The sequence below is a fragment of the Oryzias melastigma genome, linkage group LG17, assembly GCF_002922805.2.
Source record: "Oryzias melastigma strain HK-1 linkage group LG17, ASM292280v2, whole genome shotgun sequence".
In the NCBI taxonomy this organism is placed as follows: domain Eukaryota; kingdom Metazoa; phylum Chordata; class Actinopteri; order Beloniformes; family Adrianichthyidae; genus Oryzias; species Oryzias melastigma.
This window is the reverse complement of record NC_050528.1, coordinates 33573228-33578846: the sequence shown is the minus strand read 5'-3', so window position 1 is coordinate 33578846 and position 5619 is coordinate 33573228. Positions and strand designations below refer to the sequence as shown.

The window sequence follows — 5619 nt, the reverse complement described above, 5'->3', positions numbered from 1 at the left end:
ACAGAGTAGAGCAGATGACCTGACACTGAGAAACTGAAGACCAGATACTTACCAATCAGAGCGTAGATTGTGTCAACACTGTTGTGCATGATGTGTTACCACATGCTCAACAATGATATGTTCCATTTTCCTTATGCCTCTTAACATGACTGTACGATTTTCAAGGTAACTCCAAGACACACCTGCGCTTCCCTTAAGATGCAGCTGCTCCTCTCTATAAACTTTCCATGGGCCCACACAACCCAAACAACCCACAGCATCTTTAATAGGTCAGGGGTCTGCAACCTTTAACACGTGAAGAGTCATTCGGGTCAATTTCTAGTCAACCAAAACCCATAGGAGCCACAAAGTCTTCACTCAACCGTTAGAAAAAAAGATACTGATTTATATTTATGGTTTTGATACAGACATATATATTTAAATAAACAACTAGTTTTTTTTACATAAAAAGGGCATAAGCATTAAGAGAAAAGAGCTTTTTTTCTAAATATAAGAAATTTAGTTTATAACTTTTGACAGAGCTTTGCACGTTTTCCTTTCAAAATAAAAGACATCCTATACCATAGCGTCAAGTCAATGCAGCAAATACAGTAAGAAGTATAAAGTCATCAATGATAAAAGAAAACTTTTTAATGTTTCTGGTGCGTTTCAGCCACAAATTCATCAATGTATCCAACAAAAACTAAATCAGAGCTTATGAAGTGACCACGACCATATATTAAAACCACAAGGAACACTTTAAATCCCTGAATTTGAACAAAAATAGAAAATCTTGTGGTTTTGCTTGTTGACAATAAATGTATTTTCTGTGTTAAATGAAGCTCAAATGAAGTCCAAATGTGTCAGTAGATGTTGATAAACTACAAAGGATTGATGGAGAATTCCGGCTACAGTTGTTGGGATCCTCGTTAAATGATTCATACCGTCCTTCAACTGTTTGTGAAAGAGTTGAAGAAAGTTTACGTTAATTTGTATTTTTTTTTTTTTTACTTTACTACTTACTTTTTCCTTTACAGTTACTTTAAAACATGTTTTTAAACATTTTATATTAACCAGAGAGCCACAATGGAGGGATAAAAGAGGCTTAATGAAGGCATCCACAGCTTGTAGCCCTGGTACAGGTCAACCTTAAGACAACCAGAGTCCCAAAGTATTAGGTTACACTCTTTTATTTCTTAGAATAAATAGAGGACATAGTTTCCAGATGCAGATGAGGGATGTTGTGTTATCATTACAAACCAAATGTATTTGGGGCCTGCTGACTCCGTCCGTGCTGTCATGCGGTGAGCTGTAATTTTTATGATCCTAATATTGCTTATTATGCATTCATATAGTAATCCACATACAGAGAGCTGCTCCAGGAGAAAGCCTCTTTAGGAGCAGACAATTTCAAATTTGACTCAGTTTCAACCTTCCACTTGTTTTCTGCTGCAGTGAGACGCTGTTGTCGTCATGTTTCTGCCTTTACTGCAGCGTGCAGCTTTTATCGTTGTACGTGTCAAAACCATCACTTTCATGTTTTCATTGGGTTTCTGGGAAACGGTTGAACATTTAGAAGGAGAACACAGCTGGATTTGCAGTTTTGAAACACTTAACTAAATTGTTATTTGCTCCCTGAATGACAGTGTTCTTGCTCTTCACCACAGGCTTATTTCATTCACTTATAAGCCTAATTTTATTTCCGACATTACTGATACCGTTCTGATACAAATCCCCTGTTTAATGATGTTCTATGTTACAAATCGAGAATCAAAGCTGACCTGAGGCCAAGTATTTAATCCAACATTACATAGATGGGAGGATCAGACCCTCATGGTTAATTGGACACACTCTATTGTGATTGCTCACATACCGAGCACTTATACTGCATTTACATTTTATGCACATTGGTTTGGATTTGCCCTCGGTGCACCGCAGTGCTGTTTTTATGTGCCACCTTCTGCTTATTACCGATGCCAGATGAAAGAGATCTGCAGCCACATGGGACAACGTGGATGAAGAAAATCTGGCTGTGGGTGGAAACTCTGCCTGGAGGCTTAAGATTTAAATGCAGGAATTTTAAAGGCACAAATCCACCACTCTGTGGGCGCTCTAAAAAAAAAAAAAAAACATTCAAATTCAGAGCAGCAGAAAGAGCGAAAGGTGGGACAGCATTCAGGCAACAGATGAAATGGAAACTAGTATTTACATGTTGACGAGACTTATTTGCGTTCTTCTGATATTCTCCGCATACAGCAGAAAAATTATTTGCCAACACAAAAGAAAAGTGAAGAGGAGGTCATGCTTCTGTCCCTCTGTGGTTTCCATAGAAACAGAGCAGGCAGGTGATTGATGTCACTGCAGAACCAGACTAGAGTGACCCGCCAGAGATCTCAGATAAGGAAAAAGCTCAGAGCGTTGCCGAGGAGAGATCAAACTCAGAAATATCCTGGTCGAAATGACCTCAGCTCTGCATGAAAATGATGATCCATCTGTCCAAAAGTGGAAGATCACATTCATTAAACTTCAAACACAAGAGAAGTTTATAGCAAGTCTGATGACCCAAGATGTTTACAATTGTAAATGTTTCACAAGTCATCAAGATTTCATTTGTTTTAAAGTTACAGGGTTTTAACCTTTTTTATTTATGTGCGCTGATTAAACTAATCAACTTTGATATATATATATGTGTCTTTTGGTTGTTGTTGTTTAAACATCCCATTTTCTCTGGACAAATTTTACCATAATGATTGCTACTTCAGATTCTGTTGAGGCCTGCAGAGAATCCAGGTCACATCAGCAGAGTTTAAGTTTTCTTTTAGAAAGAACGATGATCCTCTGTGCATAATATTTGATAGAGCTCTAGGAACTTCTAAAGAACTGCAAGTTTTTTTGCACTAACAAACTATACCATTTCCCAAAATAAATAATTCCAAGAAATTAAAAGTTTGGTGCTACGAAATGAAGCTTTATTAATTTAATATTTAATATTTTTAGATGTTTCTGCTATTTTTACAGCTAGATATGAGAACTGGACTGCCCCCCCCCCCTCATATTTTTATATTTCAAGCAGAGAGAACAAATTTCACACACCTAGGTGTATGCAATGGTGACTCCAAATGGGACCTCAGCTTAACTGTAGCAGTGATTACTTTGCTTACTTGTTTTTACTAGTGACTTTTTTTTATTTTATTACTACCTTTATTTCAAAATATATGTTTGTGGGACTTTGCTTTATTTTTGTTACATTGTAGTTTTTATTTTTATTTTGCAGAAGTTGCTCATTCCTTTTCATATTATGCCATTATGTAATTGAAGTTCATCCATCCATCCATTTTCTTGACCGCTTCTTCCCTTTCGGGGTCGCGGGGTGCCGGAGCCTATCCCGGCTACTGATGGGCGAAGGCGGGGTACACCCTGGACAGGTCGCCAGTCCGTCGCAGGGCAATTGAAGTTCAGTTCAGGTCAACATTTTCATTTGCTGAAAGTCTCCGTCCTTTGTTTATTCAATGAACAAAAAAAATATGGTCTATGTCTGAAATAATTCTATATTTCTGTCATGGTGCCTCTGTCAGTCTCCTCCCCCTCTCCACTCTCCTCTCCTCTCCACCTGGCTGCTGATCATCCCCAGCTGCAACCACTCATCTCGTCTCCTCACCTGCCTACTTAAGGAGCTCCAGGACCTTCATTCCCCGCCAGTCCGTTGCCCCTGATGGTGCTTAGTTTGGTCACCTCGTTTATGCCACAGTCTTGCCACGTTTTTGTCAAGACTCTGACTAACGCCTTTCTCACTCACCCTCAGGAATCTCCTACCACGAGTGGTTGCGTGTTTTCATCCTGCGTCCAGATCTCCAGTCGGGTCTTCTCTCCACGGTCACACCACGAGCCTCTGCCTCTGCTCCACGTTCCCGAATCCAAGACGGCCATCTCCCTCTCGGAGGACAAGATCGCCTGCTACACCTCCTACCTCTGCCTCCTGCTCGGAACCTGCTTCCTGTCCTGTTCAGGACCCCACCTCCTCGTCACACTATTAAACTCATTACCTACCAAGCTAATTCTCTGCTGTGTTTCTTCCGGGTTCCAGCGTCTGGGTCGCTACGTGTTCTGTAGTCATGACAATTTCATACTTACCCATCAGTTACTTGGAATTGGATCGATACCTAAATTTCCTATAACCGCTGACTCCAAGAAGCCAATATCTCCAATACACCTATGGAGAAAATAAACAGCCATTACTTAGTCATTCTATTTGTCACATAACCATTCTTGCTGATATCTTTTTTAACATGTTCTTGATTATCCTCATTTTTATATTTTTTACTGCCGGTGTCTTATTTTCCACAGTGACTCATCCCCCTTTTTCTTGGTTCGTGACATGTGGCTCTCTACTGTAATGAGTAAGCTGAACTCAGCTTCATCGCCTGCTTGTTTTAGATGTTTAGATATTGGAAGTTTACTGAATGAGCAGGCAAACAGGTTTACTGTGTTTTTCATGGTATTTTCATTTAAGACTTTTCGGAAGGGCTCACGGTGGAACAGTGGTTAGCACTCTCGTCTCAAAGCAAATTTGAATCCCGGCTGGGACCTTTCTGTGAGGAGTTTGCATGTTCTACCTGTGTATGCATGGGTTTTCTCCAGGCACACTGGTTTCCTCCCACAGTTCAAAAACATGCTTTTTAAGGTTATATGGAATGATTATGGCTCTAACAGGCTAACGACCTGTCAAGGGCGTACCCCACCGTCGGCCAACAGTAGCCGGGACAGGTTCATTTCATTCAAGTAGACTTGAAACTGCTCAGTGATGTAAAATAAAGGATTGTACGGTCCGAAAAAGAGAACTTTCATGTAAAACTTGAGAGTCTATTGCTGTTCTTACAAATGAAGTCAATTCCATGAGATAGATTGCTAAGAAACTGAAGATTTCCTTCAATGGTGTGTACCACTCTCCTCAGAGAACAGCACAAACAGGCCCTCACCAGAGCAGAAAAAGTAGTTGGAAGCCTCGCTGCACAACTGAGCAAGAGGATAACTACATTAGAGCAGATGTCCCCAAATCTAGGCCTCGAGGGATACACCTTTTCCAGCCAACCTGAAGCTCCTTACTGGCTAAACACACTTGATCCAGATAATCAGCCGATAAGGCAGGGTTTCTGGAAAACCAGCAGGAGGTCGGCCCTCATGGCCTGGTGTAAGGGACACCTGCATTAGAGTGTCTAGTTTAAGAAATAGACGCCTCTCAGGTCCTCCACTGACATAGTACCCGTAAAATGCCAGTGTCCACATCTACAGTGAAGAGATGACTTTGAGATGCTGGCCTTCAGGGCAGAGTGGCAAAGAACAAGACATATCTGACACTGGCTGACAAACAAAAACAGATTCATGTGGGCAAAAGAACACAGAGAGTGGACAAAGGAAGATTGGAAAAGAAAGTGTTGCGGCTGGAAAAATCAAAGTTTGAGGTGTTTGGATCACACAGAAGAACATTTGTGAGCCGCAGAACAACTGAAAAGATGCTGGTACAATGCCTGATGCCATCTGAAGCCCAATGAGGCAAATCTCTTTGTGATTTTGGGCTATATAAATAAAATTGAAAAATTGAATTGAATTGAATCTGTCAAGTAATGTGGAGGCAACATGATG

The 5619-nt window shown here is 40.6% G+C and overlaps 1 long non-coding RNA gene across 1 annotated transcript; it reads left to right on the top strand.

Annotated features, from left to right (window-relative positions):
- The first annotated feature begins 2755 nt into the window (after positions 1 to 2755).
- Positions 2756 to 4026, top strand: LOC118600001. The gene is made up of 2 exons (XR_004949568.1): positions 2756 to 3694; positions 3782 to 4026. It is a non-coding gene; the product is annotated as an uncharacterized LOC118600001 (long non-coding RNA).
- Positions 4027 to 5619: the final 1593 nt, after the last annotated feature.